The 25,482-nt window shown below is 38.5% G+C and overlaps 1 protein-coding gene across 1 annotated transcript in view; it reads left to right on the top strand.

Annotated features, from left to right (window-relative positions):
- Nucleotides 1–25,482, top strand: part of LOC149277636 (zinc finger matrin-type protein 4-like) — a 109,175-nt gene that overhangs the window by 34,852 nt on the left and 48,841 nt on the right. The window lies entirely within an intron of this gene.

Genomic DNA, 25,482 nt, shown 5'->3' with positions numbered 1-25,482 from the left:
TGATCCCACCGATTAAGGGACAGCTAAGTGACTGGCTATTTAGAAATGCATAATTTAATTTCTGCTGACATATTTTATCAGCTTATCTGCAAGCATCTGGTGAAAGACAAATCAGCTGCCTTGTTATCTGGTTGATATTTTAGTAACAAACACGATCATGTTGATACATCAAGCTATTTGAATTTATGGAATGCAGTTGTGAAAACGTGCAGAATTGCAGCTGAAGCATCTGTGCGGCTTCCTGTACATACATGGATGAATGCATTCGTTAGGAGATACAATGTCCTGTCATTATATTCCCTTTGGTTTAAGGACGGCGAATATATTTAGAACACAAAGGATGTGGGTGAATCAGAGATCAATACATATAATCGATATCTACATTGACACAGACCCCATGTCTTATGGAAGAGAAGACTGAAACCAAATCTCTTTATATTTAACATTACCGTGATTTCCCTTAACATGTAGGGAGAAAATCGAATAAAAGTATATTAAGAATGGAATAAAGTATGCAACAGTTATTATTTGCAATATTAGGCCCTAAATCCCATAAACAATCCCTGCCCACAATGCCCACGGGATGTATTTATATGAGAATCTGATTTTCTGTGCATTTGAAAAAGAACTATGTGTCATTTTCTTTTTTTAATACAAGCAAGTATAGATCTGAGGTATTTTAGAATTGTATATAAAATATTGGCAAAAATATAGGTTCTGGGAAGAACCTTTATAATAGACTACTTATAACAAATTTAGCCTTCCCATCAAACCTTTTGTGTTCTCTTAGTGTATGTTTTGCTGGTAATTTCTCTTTGCATGCTCTCTTATCCTGTAGCCTTGGTCAGAAAAGCTTTTACACAGAAGTCAATGAACTACATGTATGAAGCGCAGTCCAAATCTGCACACCTCGGTATAAATTTAACATACGCAAAATTAAAATCTGTGGCCATGGCATAAGATAAGCTTAACAAATAGTAAACATTTAGAAACAATACTATTCCAAGCTGTATATTGATATCTTATTGTGTATATAGTCTCACAATGTCATATAAGTGCGGACGTAATAATCCATAACAGTAGAAGTCTGTTACTACACCGTATATATCTTCAGTCCAGGTGACAAAAAATATATCGAATTACAGAATGATAAAGAATAGAATTCTGAAATGATAATGCAGCTGGTACAAGCGCAGTTCTTAGGTGAAATTCATATTATGTCGAAGATGTAGCTTCCAGAGGTTATCAATGTAGTTATTGATGATTTTCCAGAGACTTAACTAGAGATCTTTTTGGGACAAGAAACATGAAAAGCACCCTTGACATAAGATCGAGTAGCGACAGGTCATTGATTGTGCAACAATCACTTACTGAAGGCTGGGGAGCAGTCTCGGCTGGTGGAGAAAAGCATAAGGAACAATTGCCCTTCTTGCCCTCACAAGGCAGTACGCGTCTAAGCTGGCAGTACATGGGTTTCTATAACTTTCCAAAAATAGTTGTAAATTACTTGCTAGCATTTTGGGTAGTGTTCAATAAGAGTACATATGATACATGCACACATCATCAGAAGTTTACAAAAAAAGAATATATACAATATATACATTATATATACATATACATAAAACAGGGCAAGGATTCAGTCCATACCCAGATAATACTATTGAAACACCTATCAATAGCATATAGATTGGGGATTCCATCACACTATATGGCTATATATTGCTTATTCTGTCACTATGTCAAAGTACCCCAAGTATGGTGCGTCCTATCTAATTTTTCATGACTATACTGCTTACCAAGAAGCTGTGTCAATGGGACTATATTGCACTTTAACCTAAACCAGACTCTCAGGCAATTTAAAGCCTTCTCTGAACACCATTAATGGTATGGTAATGTCCTCCTTTTGGCATCCTCGGTAAATATGAGCAAAAAGGCTGTGAAAAAATTGTCATTGTTTAACCTTTTTGGTTTTTTCTTCAAAAACAACACAAAAAGATTCTGCTCTCATAAATATCAAATAATTACAAACACAACACAGGTTTATCCAAAATAAGTAAAAACAGTTAAATATATGTGTGGCACAATTATTGACAACCTTTTAGTCAATACTTTGTGTGTCCTCCCTTTGCCAAGATAACAGCTATGAGTCTTCTCCTCTAATGCCCGATGAGGTTGAAGAATACATGGCAAGGAATCTTGAGACCATTCCTCCATACAGAATAACTCCAGATCCTTGTTAAATATATGGGTGGCACAATTATTGGCACCCCTATGAATTAATACGAGAAAAATATGTTCTCATTAAAATTTTTCATTTTTTACAGGGGTATAAATATTAGGTAACAAATAGGCCGAATTGTTGTTGAGCTTCACAAAATGGGAAGTGGCTATAAGAATATAGCAAAATCAATGAAAATGCCTATTTCCATAATCAGGGTGATAATTAAGAAGTTCCAGTCAACTGGAGATGTTATAAATCAACCTGGAAGAGGACATGTGTCTTTATTGCCTCAACTCACTGTGAAGAGGATGGTTCTGGTGGCGAAAAATCTCCAAGGACCACTGCTGGAGAATTGCAGAAGTTAGTTGTGTCATGGTGTCAGAAAGTCTCCAAAACTACAATCAGACGACACCTACATCACCACACATTATTTGGAAGGGTTGCAAGAAAAAAGCCCCTACTTTCATCCAGAAACAAACTCCACTGTCTTCAATTTAACATACACTACTTGAACTTCAAATGGGATCGGGTTCTGTGGTCAAATGAAACCAAAATAGAGCTTTTTGGCAATGAACACCAGAAGCGGGTTTGGTGCATACAGAGAGGTGGCCATATGTAAAAGTACCACATGCCTCATGGATTCTTTTCAATTACCAACGGATATTAAATGAACACCTGACTGCCTCTGCCAGAAAGTTTAAAATGGTTGGATATTCAAGCAGGGCAATGATCCAAAGCATACATCACGATCAACACAAAATCAAGGTCCTACCAAGGCCATCCCAGTCCCCTGACTTGAATCCCGTGGAAAACCTATGGGATGAATGGAAGAGGAGAGTCCACTAGCAATGAAGTACATGTATTAAGCAATGTCCAAATATGCACACCTCAGTTATATTTAACAATTTAACAAGGATCTGGAGTGATTCTGTATGAAGGAATGGTCTCAGATGGCTTGTCATGTATTATCCAACCTCATTAGGCATTGTAGTAGAAGAGTTAGTGCTGTTACCTTGGCGAAGGGAGGTAGCACAAAGAATTGTATTTTCATGTATTTTTTTTAAGAAAAGATCAAAAGGTTAAAAAATAAAATTTTGCACAGCCTTCTTTGCTCATAAATGTATTTACCAAGGGTGCCAATATTAGTGGAGGGCACTATATATATATATATATATATATATATATATATATATATATAGTACCATGATTCATTCTATAAACATCACAATGTCCGTGGTGCATGGGATGGGATCTAGGATATTGAGAGGTGCTTTCTGAGTATACCAGTAGGCTTTTGTATTTATGTTCATTCCCTATGGTTTGTATTTACTTTTTATATTTATTGTGCGGGGACCATATATCTTTCTTTTGTGTTAATAAAATGCACCTCTGTTTTTTCTGTCAAAAATAACGAGAAACCTGATGACAAAGGCCACCAGAAAAGACACAAATAGTGACATGAAGCTATTACTATGAATAAAACCTAACATGAAAATACAGAATTGCAATAAAATAACAATCGATTTAACTTAAAATTTCCCTTTTTATTAAATATTTCTTTCTCACTTGAGAGTGAGAGAAATTACTTTCCTATTCATCATTCCACCTTTGATCCTCTTTTAGTCCCAGCTGTTTTGTGTTTAATTAAATTTCGACCCTGGAGGTTGTGGGACAGATAGACATATTGATGTGGCACAGAGGTATAGCTGAGGCGTTGCAACCGGGAACTGGGAATACAACTCTGAAGGAAAATTATTAAGAAGCTGCAAAAAAACAAAAAAAGCATTGAGAAGTGACAGAAATGCTAGAAATCATCTTGTGGCTACCAAAAAAGTTTGTAAATGATGCGTTTAAATGTGAATAAGTTAGGAATGCTATAAACTCATATAGATCAACAATACTAAATGTGGAGTCAATCTGGTAAAGTTTTCTTGAATGTGTCATCTTTAGCCTATTCGTTTTCAGGCAATGAATTACATTACCTGCCCGTTAAGTTTGGCTGGAAATTTGGGGGCATTTTTGATTCAGGGACAAAATATGTTGTCTAGTGCCCACATTCACTCACACTCTCTGAATGTTTCCCTACACTCTCTGCCGAACACTTCTGCTTCCGCATGTTCTTCTGCATCTTATTCTTCAATATTCTATCTTCATCCGCATCTCCACAGACATAATCCTACGGGAACTTCTGCCTAAATGACTTCGCTTGTGGTCATGTGCTCTCCTTGATCCTCTAATTGTGGGAGAGAACGTCACCACGAGCACCATCACTTTGCCCTCAGTTTAACTCTGGGCAATATGGCGGCACCTCCTCTCCCCCATTTAGGCAGAAGTTCCCTCTGGTCAGCAGAGAAGGTAGGAAGTGAGAGAATGTTAGTGAATGTGGGGCCCCCAATTTCAGACACAAATTCTGAGCTTTTTGGTTCGTTTTCATCTGATTCGTGGGGGGTACGGCCTTGTTTTCGGTGCTTTGTAGGAATCGCCAAATTTTTTTGTGGTACGAATCCTAATGCACAAGTTTAGTGTGTGTGTGTGTGTGTATATATATATATATAAATATACCATATTTGCTCGATTATAAGACAAGGTTTTTTTTCAGAACAAATGCTCTGAAAAATAACCCTTGTCTTATATTTGAGGTTGTCTTATAATCAGACCTCAAAGTCCCGGATAGCAGCGGAGGTTGTCTGCACGCATCATGCAGATGTCCACCGGCTGCCCCCAGGGAGTCTGGAGCACAGGGGATAAGTCAAGGGATGCATATCAGGGGGCAGAGTGGTAAATAGGGGGTATAAGGCATATGAGGGGGACAGAGTGGCATATATGGGGGGCAGATGTGCATAACTGGGGGACAGGTTGGCAACTAAAAGGAAATAAAAACAAAAAATGCATTTTTCTCAATCATAGTTATTATATTAAATACGAAAAAATAGTTTACATGTGAATTAGGTTTTTTCCGGTAAAACTTTTTTCTTATAGTGTAGTCTTATATGCAGGCTTTTTCTTTTTTTCTAAATTAATATTCAAATTTTGGGGGGTCATCTTATAATTGAGCAAATACGGTGTGTGTGTGTTTTTGTATATATGTATATGTGTGTGTGTATATATATATATGTATATATATATATATATATATATATATATGATATATACTGCATATAAATATTTTCCTTGTGCTGTTCATATAATATACACAGAAGTACAGTAAATACCATGCTGATGGTATCTTGACAGCAATGCAGATGGCCATGAAACCAAACCAATGAATTCTTCAACAAAGATTGCAGTCAATGTAAACCAGCTTAAGATATTTTGTCCCCCACCCCCTCTTGTACTGTAAATATGTTCTGCCAAATAGCTTTAAGAATTCCAACAAATGCTATTCTGGACCAGCTTTTATCAAGCAGGAGGTCTGCAGCAAATCCTTTTGTTCTTTGTATAGAAATGTGGTTCTGCTATTATGTCAAAATAATTCTGTCTTTCTATGTTCCACTCCATTCTGCTATCACATGGTGAACGTGTTAAAACTGTATTATATTTAAACTATACATTTATTGAACATTAAAACAATTCCAGACATCTGTTTAACATTTTATTTTTTTAAATTATCCATCAAATAAGGATATTGGAAATAACATGTAAATAATCACAACTCTTGTTCCATGGTAGTCATTATTTTCTGGTTATCTGCTCCTTGTCTTATCTAACCTTTGTCAAATTGTCAAATGTTTTTTTTTTGCCAAGGAAAGGCTTGTCCTAAATATAAAATCCCCCCCCCCCAAAAAAAATGAAAAAAAAATGTTTTATGAGCTGTTGATTCATTTCATTTAATATAATATAAAGACAAAATATATATAAATACATCAATGCCGTCAATTTAAGATCACAGGTATAGTTTAGATATTTCATTTTTTGAAACTGAAGAACTCTGAGTGAACCTTAACAGGAACTCAGACTGTTTAAGAAAGATAACTTTGATTTGTTCAGCACTAATCCTCCTATACGAGAAAACTTGTGCCCCAGCCAAACCTTCTGTTCTCAGTACTGCCAAAAGAACACAAAACTCCAGGACTGATAATTCCCTTAAACAATTCGTGTTCGTGTTTCTAATCCTTCGGGACCCAAAAAGAATGTTTCATCTTAGGTTTTATCCATCCAAAAACAGACTTTTTCAAAATAGAAATGTAGTAACAAGAAGGGAAATAAATGTCCACACAGAGCAGTCTCTCATTCATTTCTCAATTTATATAAATGTGGAACTTTTAGAGAATGACATGACATAAATACAACTTGTTACCTGTAATCTTGTTTAAATGACACCAGTGCGTTATATACACAAGTATGAAGTTCTGTCAATGATTTATTGATATACACTTAAGGCGATATTGTTTTTTATTTTAAACTTACCCTATGATTGAACAAAAAAAATAAATAAAATAAATGACTCTTGGGTATCTGTATCTGAGACACAAAATGCCCCAAAAATCGCCAGCCAATATCAGCTGATGGTTTATTACGATAAATCTATTATAGCCATTGCTTGATACCTTGTCATTCGTGCCCTGGTCAATGCATTCAGTGCAGTGTTTTAAAATGTGCATGGTGGCCTTATCTTTCTGTATGTTAATTGTGATGTCCTAACATGACTGGTATTCCAAAGAACTGTCCAAACCTCTCCTCCATTTAAAAGCTCATATTATTAAATCTTTGCAGTCATTGCCTATATGTTTAAGTGTTCCAGGTCCTTCTGGCTCCATTTCTGGCTTAATAGAAATGATATACAGTATTTTCTCCCCTATATGCATGATCTATATTCTAATTGCAGACCCTCTTCACCTTAAGAGTTTGACTTAACCTATGATAACTCGCTGCATGTACTGTATGCTGTAGAAACGTAACTTTGTTAAATGTTTCCTCTTGTTTCGTTATGCAATTCTGGGATTTCACTTTTTTAGTTGCTGTAGCAGATGTGCTGGGGATTTGTCTTCTCCTGCTCGGAGATTATGGGTTCTCTTAGGATCCCCAGTGACTTCTCAAACAATCCAGGAAAGCATATTAAACCCCAAATGAAGATACATTAAACACTGATACTATACTTCACGTAATGATCTTTCCTTAGAGCCACAATTACACTTTGCTGTTTTTATCATTTGATAAAGCACAACTGTAGGTATTTTTAAAAGGAATTTGAATTATTTTCACATGGGGTACAGAATTATCTACTATTATTCAAGAGATGGTTAAATTCAAAAGCCCTGTTCAAATAAGCCACAGAGGCAGAACATATCAGTTCTATTACTATTCATTTCGTATACATTTTTAAAGTGGATGAAACTTTTTTGCAACAGGGTGAAGTTGCAATAATTTTCCTTTCAATTCGTCTGTGGTCAAGCTTACATCTGTAAATACGACGATTATATACATTATCCAAATTAATAAGAAACCCAAATGCTTATATTCCAAAACTGACCTTGCTTGTAGCGCAGCAGTAAATAAATCCTTGCCGCCACAAGATATATCAGACAATCCTAGCAGATTCAAATGGAAAAATACACACTTTACGCAGAAACGTAGAACTTGACAGCCGATAAGAGCCATCTGCCCCATATAGTCTGCCCATTTTTCCTGATATAAAGACCCAGACCTTAATGAATCCTTGTGTTTGTCTTGGATTCAGGTTAGCCATATGCCTATCCCATGCATGTTTACATTCCCTCACTGTATTAACCTTTTTACGTGTTCTTCACCAACATGGACTCTACCAGTAATATCAGTGACTGATCTCAAACTGTTTGCTTTGAAAGTGAAAATCTTCTGTAAACTTTCCGGATCCCAATTGTGCCATCCTCAGCACGCAGTGTCCTTGAACGCAAACACTCCCTCATCTTCCTTGGCAGCTCAGCATGCTGTTTCTTAAACGCTTTGCAAGACACGTCATATCTCAGCAGGGGCAGTTGTCGGGTTGTAGGCGCATAATGTATAATTTCGGTATCACTTCTGTGCCTGCTTGCAGACATGCATTTTTATGTGCTGCTGTATAATTCTCTATTTGCATCTTTACATTTATGTCACAGCACTTTGCAGTAGCTGCTTTAACAGGTAATTTACATAAACGAGGAACACCGTGTTAAGGAACAACTTGGTGTTTATAATCTGGTGAGGAGTGAGCAATACCTCTTTGTTACACAGATTGGCTAGTGTAAGAGGAACGTAAACTAAACCCATAAAAGTGAACTTTATAGCTTTCAGCATATGCAAATTCATTTGATTGACATGATCTATAGCTAAATAAGAAGTTGAGTAGTTACTTGAATTAAGGTTTAAATGGACTGCCCGCACCCGACTGATATCACAACAGCTTGCATATTCCCTGCCTGGAAGAGTTAGAGGAGTGGTTGGAAAGCCTTGGTTAAATGGGTTTCACGGGGACCCCTGTTTAATTGTTTGTTTTAATTAATTTATTTTTTTGTTTCGTTTTTTTATGTTTTCTTTTAACTCTTCTAGCTGGTGACACTCGCTTGTCACCTAGCATACTCCTAGAGGGCAAGGTGAAATATTCAACCTCATACTTAGTTTTAGCTTTCATTTGCAAGTCACAGGTTTATTAGTCAGTGAGTTGCTTGCTTTTTTCCATTTGCATCAGCTTACTACAGAGTCAAGTGTGATCTTAAATTAATATGCAAGGTGGATTATGTCCAACTTGTGCAAGTCCGCTACTGCAAACTCACATTTGTAACTAACTTGCATGCATTTGCAGTTTAATGAATAAAGCTCTATTGTGCCTTTTGACAGTTAGTGTAAATGTTTTAAATATATTTAATTTGAAAGTTCAACTCGTGGAAGAAAGGTGTGTGGCAAAGCCAGCGTTCTCAACTGAATTTCCGGTGCTGAAGTTATCTCCCTTTTCCTCACTCCACACTTACAAAGGCTGCCTGAGTCTTTAAATTAGAGCTGTGATGACAGCATTGATGGGAGAATTATGTCACATGTACACATTGCATGAATTTGCTAATTCTAACTAGAATGGTGCCTTCCACTTACCTTTTATTGTTGCTCATGCGTCAGATCCCATCCTTCAATGGCTGGATACACATGGCCAGCTGCTGTAAAAGTGTAAGAACATGGCATATGTCTATGCGCATCTAGCAGGCAGCTGCACATTTAGGTTATTTTATTTCCTGCTGGCCTTAAAATGCAAGCAATTATTTTAATCCCTAGTCTGGCCCCGATAATGACTCGCTTGTTTAGAAGCATTTATCATTGTTAGGTTAGCGTCGTCTCCGTAGCAGGGCATATTAGTTCAACCAAGCAGTACGCATTTACCTGAATCAAACGACCAAGGAATCCAAACTCTTACGTTAATATTTTCAGTGATTTGTATGCTGTGGATTCCATCCCCTACCACAGCTCATTGATAAACGTCTTCCCTATGTGTACCTTCCTTGCCGAGTCTTTTCTTTTAGTAAAGAACTGCTGTTGGTGGTGTCTGAGAAAGCTGCTTACCAGCATCTTGTACAGTTTTTTTACAGCATGAAAAATACAGTAGAAAGTGTTATGCAAATTATGAGCTTTCGGCATCTTTTGATGGGCTTTAGTACGGTTTACATGTCCCTGGAATGCACATATTGTAGTTGGAAAGAAGTTAATGTTGAAAGCATGGACCACCAGCTGGTGCTTGAAAGGAAATGCAGTGGATTTCTCTTGCAATTGGAAAGTGTGTTCGCAAATATTTGCATCATGTTTCTGTCGTATATACTACTGTTGAAAAGTTTGGAGTCACTTAGCTGTTTTCATGGAAAACAAGGACATTTATAAGTGGCCCCAAACTTTTGAACCATACAGTACACCCATGTCTGACTTCATGCTGCTTGTACTATTTGAATCATAGTTCATCATCTTTCTAAGAGTTTAGAAGTGCTTTTATGATGTCATGTCTATTAATGTGTTGTGTGCACCACATTTCTCTGTATCAGACATCCATCTCGTTATCATTGTCCTTTACATTGTACTTTTACACTGTTTCTGTTGCATATTGCTTTATGTTATGTTTTATTATTATGACATCAGTAGATATGGGTTATTATTCAGTTTTAAGTCTGGTAGAACCCATACCCTCCATCGTGAGGCTTAAAATGACCAGTCAGAGCATGGGGTTCCAGCATACATGTGCCTCCCAGTGGATAAGCATTGAAGATGCCTAGAAAAAAAAAGACCTTTTTCTAAAACGTCACAAAATATTCAGAGAAAAGCTGCTTATGTATTACATTTTACTTGGTTTATTTCTTCTACTAAAAATAAGTTTTTCTTTTCCTTTAAGGTTACAGAAAGACTAAAAGGAAATTGTAACCTTATGATCAGTAAAGTATTTTGGCTGAATGCTGGTCTAGCTGTGCCTTAGCTGCCCGCACCACTGCAGCCACCCCTCACCATTACAATCGTCCCTCACCACTGCAGCCACCCCTCATCACTGCATCCACCCCTCATCACTGCAGCCACCCCTCACCATTACAATTGTCCCTACCCACTGCAGCCACCCCTCATCACTGCAGCCACCCCTCACCATTACAATTGTCCCTACCCACTGCAGCCACCCCTCATCACTGCATCCACCCCTCATCACTGCAGCCACCCCTCACCATTACAATTGTCCCTACCCACTGCAGCCACCCCTCATCACTGCAGCCACCCATCACCATTGCAATCGTCCCTCACCACTGCAGCCACCCCTCACCATGGGAGTTTTTGTCCTCTGCTGAATACCGGAATATAACTTTATAGGCCTGTTACAGTGGAGATCTGTAAAGCCTCCCCAACTGGCCCATGGTGCAGTGGTGTACAAGGGAGCCTGATTGCCAGACCCCACTCCCACCCCATGCTGCCTCTCTCCTCATAGTTGACCTAGCTGGTGATTATGCATGAATGTCTCATGTGATAGTAGGGATAGCTTTGTAAGTAATATTTGTTTGTAAATCAGTTCTCCAAGACATATTGTGCCTCTGTATCCCTGTAGTCATAATGGGGTTTAATCTTATTGTTGATTGAATATAATGTATTTTTTTAATAACGCTGTTGTCTCTTTTTTAACTCCTCGTTCTGTCTTATCATTGCATATGGACTTCTTTTACACGTATTTCTCTCTGAATATGCCGGGTGTACTGGGCATCAACCTCTCTTTGTGCTGCTTCTACTTGTATCACAAATCACCTTGTTTGTACAGTCCATTGTGTAATCGTACTGTTTGTATCATACATCACTGCCACTGTGCATATGACAGAAACAGATTTTGCTGTTTAAACAAGGACCAGATTTTATCATTCAATGTCTCTGGAATTTAATTATCATTGTTTCTAAAAACATGGAATATTTTTAATGATTGATCTCTTGAAAAAGCATTATTTTGGAGTTAATATAGCTATTAACATTATATAATATTACTGATGCATTTACCATATTGTACCCTTCTTTAACTGAACTGTAGTGTTAATATAATATACTATATGTCTTTCCATGGAACTGGTTATATACAATCTTTTTTTTTTTTTGGGTGGTAGTAATTTTTCAGTAAAGGCCATTACTCTGCTTCTTCATATATTTTATACAGAAGTCACATACAGTGCATAAATCCTACAGTGTATATTCTTAATTGGAGATTTCTTGTGGTCCCCAACAAAGTAGTCAAGTATGATATAAATTGTTATTCTTGGCAGAAGAAAAGAGATACACGCCTATATAGCAGTCATTTGTAAAAAGACTACTTCTAACATTTCATTTTAAAAATAAAATAAAAAAACTTCAGTTTAGCCTATGCTTTAATTTAATGGAATGATAAAATTATTTTCATATGGAACAATCCTATGGATAAGGTATGTGCATCAAGCTTATTGATAGAAAGTGATTAAGGAAGCCGAGCTCATCAAACTGTTGAGAACTTTAATTAAAAGTGTAGGTTTTCTGACAAAGTTTGAAATTGGGTAAAAGCTGGGGAGCCAAAAATCTTATTGTGTTAAATTATATTATAGCCCCAAAGGAATGAATCTGTACCTTTATACCCTGCAAGCGGCCTCACTGCCATCTTGTGGAAATACCTTCCTATTATAACTCCTCTTCGTCACTGTTTTTCTCCATAAACTAAAGTACACTGTAACATAACTGTTATGGAATATTGTCTGAAATCTTTTTTTTCTCGATAGAAAATTTACTTCCAGTAAACTCACCACCAGAATATTCTGTGCCAATAGAGAGGAGTTTGAAAAAACTACAAAATATGTGATTTATTTAATAAAAAGCATATATATTTTACTGCCCCATTTTAATGTAAATAAGGAGGTTGCTTCTTTTTTCTCTCTCACCTCTGTATTTTCTGGTCCCTGTATTTTCTGGTCACCATAAAGTCAACAAATGGTTGACTATAAAACTACTCTCTGTTTTTTCTGGGCATTTAATTCGTTAATCCATCTGTCATTTTATGCAAAACCCATTTATATTAACTGTTTGTTTCTTTAAATACAATTACAATCTGTAAATAAGTGATTATTAGTTCTGACATTGTTGTTTGTGTTTCTTAGATGGTGTTTAACCACATAGATGATTGAAATTAAAAACATTACAAGAGAAGAACAAAGACCAATATTAGAAGAGATTGTTCACTGAGTGTTGATAACAGAAGATGCAGAGATAAGAAAGTTAACAATATCTTGGTAGACATGATGAGTATTTTACTAAGAAGTCAAGTGATTAGTTGTGCTAACGGTTAGCTCTGCTGACCAGACTCAGCTGAGCTTGCGCCCACTTGCATGCGAAGACCCCCAAAACAACATGTATAGTTGTTTGGGAGGACATTTTACAAGTTTCAGGAGAGGGCATGGATGTTCAATGAGAATTTACCTGCCCTGCCTGAAACTTGGAACCTTCACCCGGACCCCTTATTAACAGGTTACGGTGGTTAGATATAATATTACCCTAAGGAACGCACAGGGATAACAATATATAAGCCTTTAGGAGTCTGCTTTCCACTCGGGTGAAGTGGGTAAAAAACAAATAAAAGTCTCACCTCCTCCTGTTCCAGGAGTCAACTCACAGGTTAATTTATTTGCAAGTTGATTTTTTCATTTAAGTCCACTAGAGCTATTTTTTTCATTGTGAACTCTTTGTAAGGGAGATTGAAGAATATGGGCTAACTAATAGCATTTACAGAATGGCCAAATGGCAGGCAGATACGGAAGAGATAGAATTTGTTGAACAATTTTAAAAGGAAAACATATTTAACATTAATTACCTCTGGTTAGCTGGTTTGAAAGTTGATACCTTATCACAGAAAGAAAGCTTTCTTCCTAAAGCAATAAAATGCCAGATGCTCGACCTATGATATTTCAACTTTCAGTACATTGTTTATCCAAGCATGATACATGTACAGTACATGTCGTGATATGTGAGTTCGACTTTCGAAATATTCAATTCATGATGGGTAATTTGGAAGGTAACCCCATTGTAAGTTGTAGTACCCGTAGAGCTAGTTTAAAGGGAGCATAGTATCCAAAAACAATTGGACATTAAAACAAAATTAAAATAAATGTTATTACAGAATGATACAAGGAACTTATATTACAAGGGTTATGTGACATCTGTCAAACCAGGCATTTCTCAGCAAGCCCCTTAATCCTATGCATTTTTTCTATGCATCTTTTCTAGACTAAGTGCCTGTTTTGGCTGGATCTGCAAACCTTTTTAAACTATAGTATCCAAGTATCAGTTATAGAATGTTTTCTTTTAGAACCTATTTCCATTTACCATTGAATTCCATTTTTCGAGAACTTGCTACTAAAATTATGCAATATATAGACCAGAGCGCTATCAGATGTACACACCGGTTTTCTTTTGTTAGTTTTGCTTAACACTGTTATTATTATTATTATCCTTTATTTATATAGCGCCAACAGTTTACGCAGCGCTTAATACAATACATAAATTCAAGGGATATGACAAGACAAGAATTGACAGACTAAGACAAACCGATACATTTGGTGGAGAGAGCCCTGCTAGCAAGCTTACAATCTAGAGGGAAAATTATTTATTGTACACTTGGTTAGGGCTGCAACAACTAATCGATAAAATCGATAATAATCGATAATGAAAATCGTTGCCAACGAATTTCATTATCGATTAGTTGAATCGATTTTTATCGATTATAAAATGAGGGGTTTTTTTAGAGCAAACTCTCAGAAAAATACCCCTCATTATATAATCCGTTTTAGTGACTCACAGCAGCAGCTCCTACGTACCAGCCCCTCCCTGTAATCACTGTGACAACTGGCCCCGCCCCCTTCCTTCTCCCAGAAGGCCAGAACCACATGGCTGTGACACTCATCTAACTGTAAGTATGAAATTAATATTTGGGCTGCTGAAAGTTAGGGGAGGTGGGGGTTAATTTAGGGGCAGTTATGGTTAATGGGGTGTTTAGGGGCAGCTATGGTTAATGGGGTGTTTAGGGGCAGCTATGGTTAATGGGGTGTTTAGGGTTAATTTAGGAGCAGCTGTGGTTAATGGGGTGTTTGGGGTTAATTTGAGGCAGTTGTGGTTAATAGTGTGTTTAGGGTTAATTTAGGGGCTGTTGTGGTTGACGGAGTCTTTAGGGTTAATTTAGGGGATGCTGAGGTTGATGGGGTCTTTAGGGTTAATTTAGGGGATGCTGTGGTTAATGGGGTGTTTAGGGTTAATTTAGGGGCAGTTATGGTTAATGGGGTCTTTAGGGTTAATTTAGGGGATGCTGTGGTTAATGGGGTATTTAGGGGTTAATTTGATTAATTTAATAAAGTTAACTTAAGGTGCAGTTAGAGATAAAGGGGGGCAAACTAAGGGGAATCTAAATCCTGGGGGCAGTAAAGATTAACCCAGTACTTATTTATAAAAGTATGGTGTCAGTGTGCTGTGAACAGGGGACTATGAGATATCTGGGGGGTATAAGGCATATCTGGGGAGGACGGAGTGACATATCTGGGGGTATAAGGCATATACGGTATATAAGGCATATGTGGGGAGGGCAGTGTGGCATGTCTGGGGAGGACGGAGTGGTGTATCAGGGTGTATAAGGCATATCTAGGGCCACAGTGGCATATCTGGGGGTAGAGTGGAGTGGCATATGTGGGAGGCAGCGTGGAGTGCCATGTGGGAGGCAGCGTGGAGTGGCATATGTGGGAGGCAGGGTGGAGTGGCATGTGGGAGGCAGTGTGGTATATGTGGGAGGCAGCGTGGAGTGGCATATGTGGGGGGCAGCGTGGAGTGGCATATGTGGGAGGCAGCGTGGAGTGGCATATGTGGGAGGCAGCGTGGAGTGGCATATGTGGGAGGCAGCGTGGAGTGGCATATGTGGGAGGCAGCGTGGAGTGGCATGTGGGAGGCAGCGTGGCATGTGGGAGGCAGCGTGGAGTGGCATATGTGGGGGTAGAGTGGAGTGGCATATGTGGGAGGCAGCGTGGAGTAACATATGTGGAGTGGCATATGTGGGAGGCAGCGTGGAGTGGCATATGTTGGGGGCAGCGTGGAGTGGCATATGGGAGGCAGCGTGGTATGTGGGAGGCAGCGTGGAGTGGCATATGTGGGAGGCAGCATGGAGTGGCATATGTCGGGGGCAGCGTGGAGTGGCACATGTGGGGGGCAGCGTGGAGTGGCATATGTGGGAGGCAGCATGGAGTGGCATATGTGGGGGGCAGCGTGGAGTGGCATATGTGGGAGGCAGCGTGGAGTGGCATATGTGGGGGGCAGCGTGGAGTGGCATATGTGGGGGGCAGCGTGGAGTGGCATATGTGGGAGGCAGCATGGAGTGGCATATGTGGGGGGCAGCGTGGAGTGGCATATGTGGGAGGCAGCGTGGAGTGGCATATGTGGGGGTAGCATGGAGTGGCATATGTGGGAGGCAGCGTGGAGTGGTATATGTGGGAGGCAGCATGGAGTGGCATATGTGGGAGGCAGTGTGGAGTGGCATATGTGGGGGGCAGCGTGGAGTGGCATATGTGGGAGGCAGCGTGGAGTGGTATATGTGGGGGGCAGTGTGGAGTGGCATATGTGGGGGGCAGCGTGGAGTGGCATATGTGGGAGGCAGCGTGGAGTGGCATATGTGGGGGGCAGCGTGGAGTGGCATATGTGGGAGACAGCGTGGCAAGCCTGGGCTCAAATGTGCATAAATTGGGGGGCTGGCTGGGAAATAAAGACAAATGCATTTTATCAAAGTTTTTTTTATTCTGCTGTTTGTATTTAACATCATTTGTTTATTAAATTATTTTAAATAAATGAAAAATTTACATTCATTTTTTTTATCCGATAAATCGATTAATCGACAAAATAATCGGCCAACTAATCGATTATGAAAATAATCGTTAGTTGCAGCCCTACACTTGGTGTATCAGATAAAATATTGTTTATCCCCAAATCCTTAAATATTTATCCTTAAATATAGCCTGTGTATGGTGTCACCGTGTGTGCTTAGGCTTTTTTACATGGTTTTGGGCTACATTTTTATCTAGGAAACCATGATTATTGCACCGAACCACAGTTCCATTAGGCATATTCTAAAAAGAATCCCAGTTCAATGCATTGAATGTGAACATCAGAGAGAACGCCAATCAAATATATTTTAATTAAGAGAATCCATTATCCATTACAGAGTATCCGGTTTGCTAAAACATAGTAACACAGTTCCAGATAATAACAGATTGCTTCGGCAACAAAGCCTTTTTGGGACAATTGTTTCCCATTCCATCAAGAATAAGACAAAAGGTAACATCCCGGAGACCACAGACTCGTTGCTTGTTCTTCTTATGATACATATTTAGGAAGAACAGGCAACAAAGTGTACATTTTTCCAAAGTGTACATTTCTTGGTATGCATCTTGCCTTAAATCTGTTTTCTAATATGTCAGTGTGTTCTAATTTTTTTTAATCTCAAATCGTTAATAAAATGTCACCATGTAGCAAATAAACTCATACGGGGCAGTCTAGACAGTGGCTTTCTTGTGATGACAATGGAACTGTAAACATATTTCCTTGCTCTCTCCTTCTATTGTGCTCTTTTTCTTCAGTCAGAGGTTACCAGATGGGAAATCTCAACAGGGTATTTACAGCCCTCTTGCTATTGTCACCATTCATTAGCAATGGGAGGGGATGGTAATGTATGTTTCGCACAGTTTGCTAAGTAGTATGTGCGCAGCAGAAGAGATATTTATAGAATGTATTCTGCTTCTCGGTGCAGTTTTGTTTTAATAGAAAATATTTTTAATCCTCATAATTTTTCTTAAAAAAAAAATTTGCAATTGCACCGGTGTCATAAAGGTTCATTATAATCAGGAGCTTGATACTTTAAGCTCCTTAATGAAATGCATCTATAATTGTGCTGTTTGGACAAACAATGGAAATTTCCTATGGATGGTGCATGGCGGACTGTGCCAGATGGTACGGTGAGTTGGCAGAATCTGAGCTTATAAATAGCCAGTGATGACTGGATAACTGATACACATTTCACTTAAGAGGTAGCATTAGCGGTCCTATTTATTATCTCTTTGTTTTAAGTATGACAGTAAATTTAGTTTAATCTTTGGGGTCTTTTCACTAAAGGCATTGATTGCTGGAAAGGTGAACATTATCTTTGATAATACAACTTTCCTGCATAAATCAGTGAATATTCTACTCTGAAGCCTAAATATGTTCCATATCTCTGGTCAAATGACTTATATAGTTAATTATAATTATATATGATTAATACAATTATATCTCAATTTGTCGCATAGCACAATTGTTTTGGCACTATTTAGTTTACAATTTTTTTTTTTTTTAAAGTGCGATAGCAAAAGGTGGCAGACAGGGTAACGGTATATACAGACATTACTGCTAAATTGAGTTTTGGCTGATTTGAGCTTGGGTTCTGGTTTTCATTAAATTATGTTTGGTTGCCTTATGCTCCTATCAAGTTCTTGAATGTGCATTTCTTAGTAGGGTTTATATTGATGTACTTGGAGGAGTAACAGAATAGGTATTCAGCTACTGTGGCTTCTTACTACTTGTGGACCATTTCTGTAGACCAGGTGTCACCGGCATCAGAGATCTGGAGCTCCCCTGAGTACTTTCAATTCTAGATCAATGATTCCCAACCCAGTCCTCAAGGCACCCTCACAGTGCAGGGTTTAGTAACCGCAACATCCTAAAATCGGGAGATTCAAACTACCTGGATCATTGGTGTACCTTGAGGATTGGGTTGACTGAAGATGTGACTAGGCAACTATCCAGGCTTGTACTTGTTGGTAAAAGACAGGAATTTTTATTGTCATAATAAATATTCCTGTCTTTTACCAACAAGTACAAGCCTGGATAGTTGCCTAGTCACAAATTCAGTCAATAGCCTTCTGCAGCCTTCCATAAAATATTTTTAAAAAAATCATCTGACCTTGCATATTAGCTTCTCAAACTCTGCAGTCATCCTGCATACTCGTTAATAGAAAGGAAATGTCAGGACTTATGACCATCTGTGTTCAAGACAATTTTCTCAAAGTTTATGATCAAATTTGTTTGTCTTATAACTTCTTATGTATTTGCTGAATTATTCTTTTATTCATGGTTATACAACTGGTATAGACACCCAGCTATGAACAAATCTCCCCCTGAGCGGTTATGACTATTGGTGAAACATTATCCTAGCGAGTGGTCTTAGAACATTATTGGGCTCACTTTGAATCAAATGTGGTAACAATAAACTCATGTGATATCAGGGGACCTAAGACGATATTACAGTCTCTCAATATGCAGTGATAGAATTCTATGCATGAAATAGTTACAGACGAGTGTCATGATTTTGTTGCTGAGGTCTCGCAAAGGTAGTTTCCTGTTCTAGAACCTCCTCATGCGTGCTTATTGTACACATATTAAAGTATCATTTTACAAATGTTTGCAAACTTAAAAGGTTAAAGAAAAATTCACATGCATGTCATGGGATTTTGTTTATGTGTATAATAGACAAGTCCTCTCTAAGTGTTTGAAAACGGGAAGACATTTAGGTCTACACAGTGAGGGTTTGCAGCAACCTCGCACATGTCAGACAAGAGTCGTCGGATTCCCTAAAGCCACAAACATTTGCACACATGCTGTAGACCACATACACGGGACTGCAGGAGAGTCGAGTCCATGCTAGTACAGAAAAGCAGATTCATTCACCTCGGATGTGCTTGCACATTGCAAATGTGAATAAGAACTTTGTTCCAGCTGGGGTGAGGGGGGTATAGTTGGAGATCATACCCCCAAGGCTAAGTTTATCGTGACAAGGGGAAGAAAGGGGTGATCTTTAGCTGTCTCTCAGTTTATTTTGTCAGTTTTTGTTTAGAGGTTGTTTGTTTTGTTTTTTTAAAATTGATTTGTTTTTTTTCTTCTTTATTCTGGATTCATTCACATATATTGTGGGGGGGGGGGTGTTTCAAGAAAGGACATCAATTTTTCATTCAGGTCACAACTTTTAGCCATAAACTAAAAAAAAAAAATAAAGTCACATGCACTTGTGAGTGTTAGCAAGTGAAGGCATGAAACCTCAATTGAGTCTGGTCAGTAGAGCTAACCCTCAACTGGACTGACCACTCTTCTTCATAGGGAATAGGGAAATGTGGTGGAATTTACAGTAGTAAAATCCCTAACTTAGCCTGCTATAGACCTTAAATTGATAGGATCTGGATGCTAAGTGGGTGTGATTACTCGCCATTCGCCCAATCTGGAGCCTAAACACTGACTTGGACACTCGGTAACCCGCTTTGAATTCCGGAGATGATAATGGGTGAAATCCGAAGAGTCCCCTCGTATGGTCATACTTCATCACCTTCTGTTACTGGTGCCGATCGGGAAAGAGATCTGTACTATACATATGAAATTCTCATTATGTTCACATAGGCGGACAATGAATAAGAACTCCTTAGAAATGTTCAAAGGTGCAGAAAGGGTAAAAGGATACATTTTAGTGAAAAAATGCAAGATCAGTTTCTGAACAGAACACCCTGGTATGTGTGATGTTCTGATAATTGGCTCTTCTTGGTTTTAACACATTTTCCCTGAATTTTTTGATACTGCATTTATTAAATGATGTTCATAAATTAAGTGTTTTGAAGGCTCCTTTACACAATTACATTTTGACTTTAGAGAGAAACTTGGATACACTTTATTTGAGTCCATGTGAAACAAAAAATCCTCATGAGGAATGAACCCTCTGACTTTCTGCCGTTTTCTCAAGGTGACTCAGTCTTTGCTGTGTTGTTACTGATGATAAAATATACATACAACAGAGACAGAGGGACCTTAAAAATAAACAGGATGCCATTTATTTAGATGCTATTTCTCTGGTACAGTTATTACTTTTTTATGAAAAAAAGGATAATTAGCTTTCTCCATTTCATTACTTTCATATCAATAAAAACTTATGTGCTTTCCCACAAGGACATTTTGTTCTTTTTGCACTTGGAACGTTTTGCAGTCTTGAAGAAGCTAGTGTAATTCAATGCTTGATTCTGTAAGCTAAGCCCTGCTATTAACAGATGAGAGGGATACGTTTTATCTGTGTTCAGAGGCTCTTCTTAGGTTAAGTTTATTGTATTCAATGAGTGTGCCATGCATAACAGAATGTGCTGTTCTGACCTGCTTGCACCCTGGTGTTTACTGCGAATAATTGAAAGGTGTTGTGGACTGTAGGCATTGCAGCTAATTTACAATTAATGTTTTTTTTTCTACTGGAACTATGTGATGTTGTTAATGGGTTACAATAAAGAAAAATGGTTACCATGACAACTTGAGGACATAACGTGCCCTTTATGGATGTTGTTTTATCTGCTGTGGAATTCTTCTTGGACACTTCATTATGAAGAACGGGCATTATTCCTGTATTTTGCCAGATTCAAACTTTTACTACTGTACTAAAGATTCATAGTTAAGATGACTTATAGCGGTCCATTGTTATGTGGATATGATTACAAATTTCTAGTATTCCACTTACGCTTGTCAAAATACGCACGTGAGTCGAAACATCAGTAAATCATTTTTTTCCCCTAATTACAGTGTTATCTGCCCGGCATTATTGTTTTGCACTTGCTGAAAACCCTTACTGATATTTAGACTTGTGTGCCTTTATGAAGTGTGCTTAGCTCTTCAGTCTCCGTGGTCAGTCTGGGTTTCTGGGTCAGTGTCTTCTTTCTCCAAGCAAGGGATACCCAATCCCTGTCTACTCCCCACTCACTAAAGGCTGACTATACACCTCACCCTCAAGATACTCGCCAACTGCCAATAGTCATTGTTCAGGTCTGGACTGGCCACCTGGCACATACAAATGACAGGTTGGCCGCTGGCCATCATGCCACATATTTACACGATCTGCCACACTAGCATCAAAATGTAGCGTTTAGCCATATTCATTTCTTTTAAGTCTCCAAGAATTTGTTACATTGTCATAAACACAAGCGGAGTTAATTAACCACATATTGCAATTGCGTTGCTATGTATTAATGTTTTCCTTGATCGCTACATAACAAAAAGTAATTTAGGTGAGTTGTTTTGACAGGGTGCAAGATTTTGGATACCCCTTTTCTAGTAGAAACATTCCAAAACGTAATGAACATGCGCATATTTAATATCTTGCATACATGAAACAAATACAAGTCTTAAAAGCAACACATACTTGGGAAAAGAAAATCTGAAAAGGCTTTAAAATTATTAATGACTTCAGAGCCAATGAGAGTATGTACTACAGAAGAAGGAGGAAAATGTCAGAATAAATGGTTTGCCAGCAACAGGCTTAAAATGTGTCTAATCTCAGGGGTGAGAGATTAACAGTGAATCACATGAATTATAAAACATAGTGAAAATTTCTAGGTAAAATAAATGTGGCTTTGGAGGAAATGTTTACTTCTTGACTGGTGAAAAGTCAGTATCCACTATACCTAAAGGCTTATTGTGTTATTTCCTGAGAAGCATTTCAGATTCTTTATAATGAGTTTTAAGTGGTTCTATAATTTTAAAATTAGAATTTGAAATAGTAAAATTACATCTATGATTTGCCCTAGATGTGACCAAGGATAGTATCACCTGACTACTCCCCACTTATATACCTTTTGGGGCAGTTATCATGGGGCATGAGTTTAAACAGGTGTAGATATCTAAGATCACTTTCTTCTTCAAAACAGTGTTGCTATAACTTTGACCAAGGCTGGTGGTGGAATCCATGCATGGAAAGAGTTTAAATACCAGCATTTGAAATACCCTGAGGAGTCTAGTTTGATGGGGGTAAATGAAACTGCGTGGCTTCACAGATGTCCTAAGTAGGACATGGGAACAGTATGACCAGATTTAAACAAAAAAAGGTTTTGAAATAACAATAGGCCACTTGTACTTATTGCCCTATAACTTGCCTAAAAACATTCGTTATTTCTAAACTCAAGACAAATATTAGAATCTATTCAGCAGGTTTTTTCATGTGGCCTTTTAACCCCAAACAGCAGTCAAACCCATGCATGGGTGGTATCACTGTACTCGAGAGATGTTGTTGAACACATATTACGGTGTGATAGTGACGTATCTGGAGCTATAAATGTATACCCAAAGTACAATTTGTGTAAAAAAAAAAATACCAAAAAATACTAACACAAAGTGTGGCAAAGGCTGGTGGTAGAATCTCATGCATGAAAAGGGTTAAAATACTAGCATTTTAAATACCTTGGGGTGTCTAGTTTTCAAAAATATATGGTTTGATGGGGTAAATTGAATTAGCCGGCTTCAAAGATGGTCCTATTAGGACATGGGGGCAGAATGACCAGATGTAAAAGTTCCAAGTTAAAAAATGTGCACTTCCTAAATGTGGCATTTTACCTCCAAAACAACCCGACAAACCCATGCATGGGGGTATGACTGTACTCGGGAGATGCTGCTGAACACATATTGGGGTGTTGTTTGAAAGTGATGTATACCAGGAGCTGTAAATCCATACCTGAAGAGCAATTTTAGCGATAAAAAACACAAAATAAATTACTGCCACAAAGTTTGACAAAGACTGGTGGTAGAATTAGTGCATGGAAAGAGTTAAAATTCTAGCATTTGAAATACCTTGGGGTGTCTAGTTTTCAAAAATATATGATTTGATGGGGTAAATTGCATTGGCCGGCTTCAAAGATACCCGAAATGGCACATGGGGGGAAGAATTACCAGATTTGGAAAAAATGGTTTTGAAATAGCAAAACGCTACTTGTACTTAATGCTCCATAACGTGCAGAAAAAAGCAAAAAAACATAAAAACATTGGGTATTTCTAAACTCAGGACAAATAGTAGAATATATTTAGTTTTTTCATTAGCTTTTTTGGATGAGTAAAAGATTTTTGGGGTAAAAGTCAGAAAATGTGGGGTTTTTTTTACATTTTTCATCATATTTTATTAAAACAGCCTCGGTCTCAATGGTACAAAAGGTAAAACACAGTCTGGTCCTTAAGGGGTTAAAAAAATAATAATTTGATCAATTATTTTTTTAACTCTTTCAATGCTGATGTTCCATTGGAGCACAGCATTGACTGATATTTAGTCCCCACAAGCTTGTGGGGACAAATGTTAACCCCTGCAATGCCACGAATGTGTCATACACAATTGTGGCGTTGAAGGGGTTAACGCTGCACTGTCGCTCTCATGGAGCGATCAGGCAGCAGGGGAGGGTTGGGGCTGGTCTCCACACTCATGTGGAGACCGAAGAACCCTCTTCCCTGTCCCTGAAGCTGCCTCTGGCAGCTGGGACGCAATAACTGGTCTATAGACCAGCCATTGCAGGGGGAGTCTCTGATGATTGCTGTAGGCTTCCATGCCTACAGGAGTCATCAAAGGGCTTGTGGGGGCTCGTTTTTGCTGTTGCTGGCTTCCAGGCAGACCACCAGCAGCAGAGCCCTGTACAAAACGCGAATTAACCCCAGCAGGGGGATGTTGTGTCAGTGTGGGGACCCAATCAACACACAACCACCTTCCCTGAAGCTGTCTGTGGCAGCTGAAAACGCAATTGCTGGTTTGCCGGCAATCTCGTTTTCAGCCTACAGAATCACTCCGTGGGAGTGATCACAGGCTCAGGGTGGCTGGGCTCGGAGTGGCTGTGCTGGTCTTCCCAGATACCTGGGCAGACGGCCGCTATCACCACGATTGTGTCGACGTGGGGGCAGGATAACATTCTCAGTCGCCATGGCGACCTGGCGCCTGGGATTTGTTGAGCCCTGCTTTAAGAGGTTAACACATATTAACGCATACTGGTGGCAAATGAGAAGAGGAACCTGCTCTTATGAGCTTTCAGTCTATTGTACTTGTATGCTATGCCAATAGTTCTAACGAGGAATCGACATTAACAGCCTATTTTGACACATAATGAGCCTGTGTCGTTTAAGCGATGCCCAATCATTTTGTTTACCGAGAGAATCTTAAGTAGAATCTCTACCGACCTTGAAGAATTACGTACACAGTAGATGAAAGTATCTGCTGATCATGTTCTTTAGTGTGTTCTTGTGAATGACTTATGTCATCTTGATTGAATTTTTAACTATTGACTTATTATTTGGTTAGATTAATGCTCCATTAAGTTTAGAACAACCACACAGTGGGTAAAGAATGTTTGAATCAACTTGATACAGTATATGGTTGTGTCATTTAACTACAATCTTCTGGGGTCTCAGAGCCCAGTTTGTGGTCAGAGGGGAGAGTTGTCCATTTAATCCCCACTCTTTACTATTCATTATGAAGGGCCAACACTAGCAAGCTTTTCCTGCAAGAAAGGCTAAGCTGGCTCCGTATTATTTATACTTCAGTGTGAGAGAAGACTTTGAAGGAATCTCGTTGATTTAGCTATGCATAATACAGGGCCAGCCAAGCAGCAGAAGCTTATTACAGAAGGCCCTTCATAATGTATAGTAACTGAAATACATCTCTCTTGGCAATTCTCGTTTTAGTAAATAACCCCCCCTTTCATAAATACTATCCTTGCTTTAAATACAGAAGCAAACTGTAGTTAACAATACCTTAATTAATATCTTGAGCATGGGCCATACCAAAATAGACTGGTTGTTAAGAGGTTCCTGCTCTGCAGGGAGGAAGATCTGACAGCTTCAGAGGAAATTAGTTCTTTGTATAAGAAATTGAGAACACAAATTCTGTAGGGGATTGCTGTTTCTAGCACCAGCTGGTGGAAGGCAGGTTCTGTCTTGATTAATCAAGGTGTCAAGGAGTTTTTAGCCACAGC

Source organism: Sceloporus occidentalis, unplaced genomic scaffold, assembly GCF_023333645.1.
Source record: "Sceloporus occidentalis isolate IW3139 unplaced genomic scaffold, rSceOcc1.0.p SCAF_208, whole genome shotgun sequence".
Taxonomy (NCBI): Eukaryota; Metazoa; Chordata; class Lepidosauria; order Squamata; family Phrynosomatidae; genus Sceloporus; species Sceloporus occidentalis.
The sequence above is the reverse complement of the archived record's forward strand: the minus strand, read 5'-3'. Positions and strand labels throughout refer to the sequence as shown.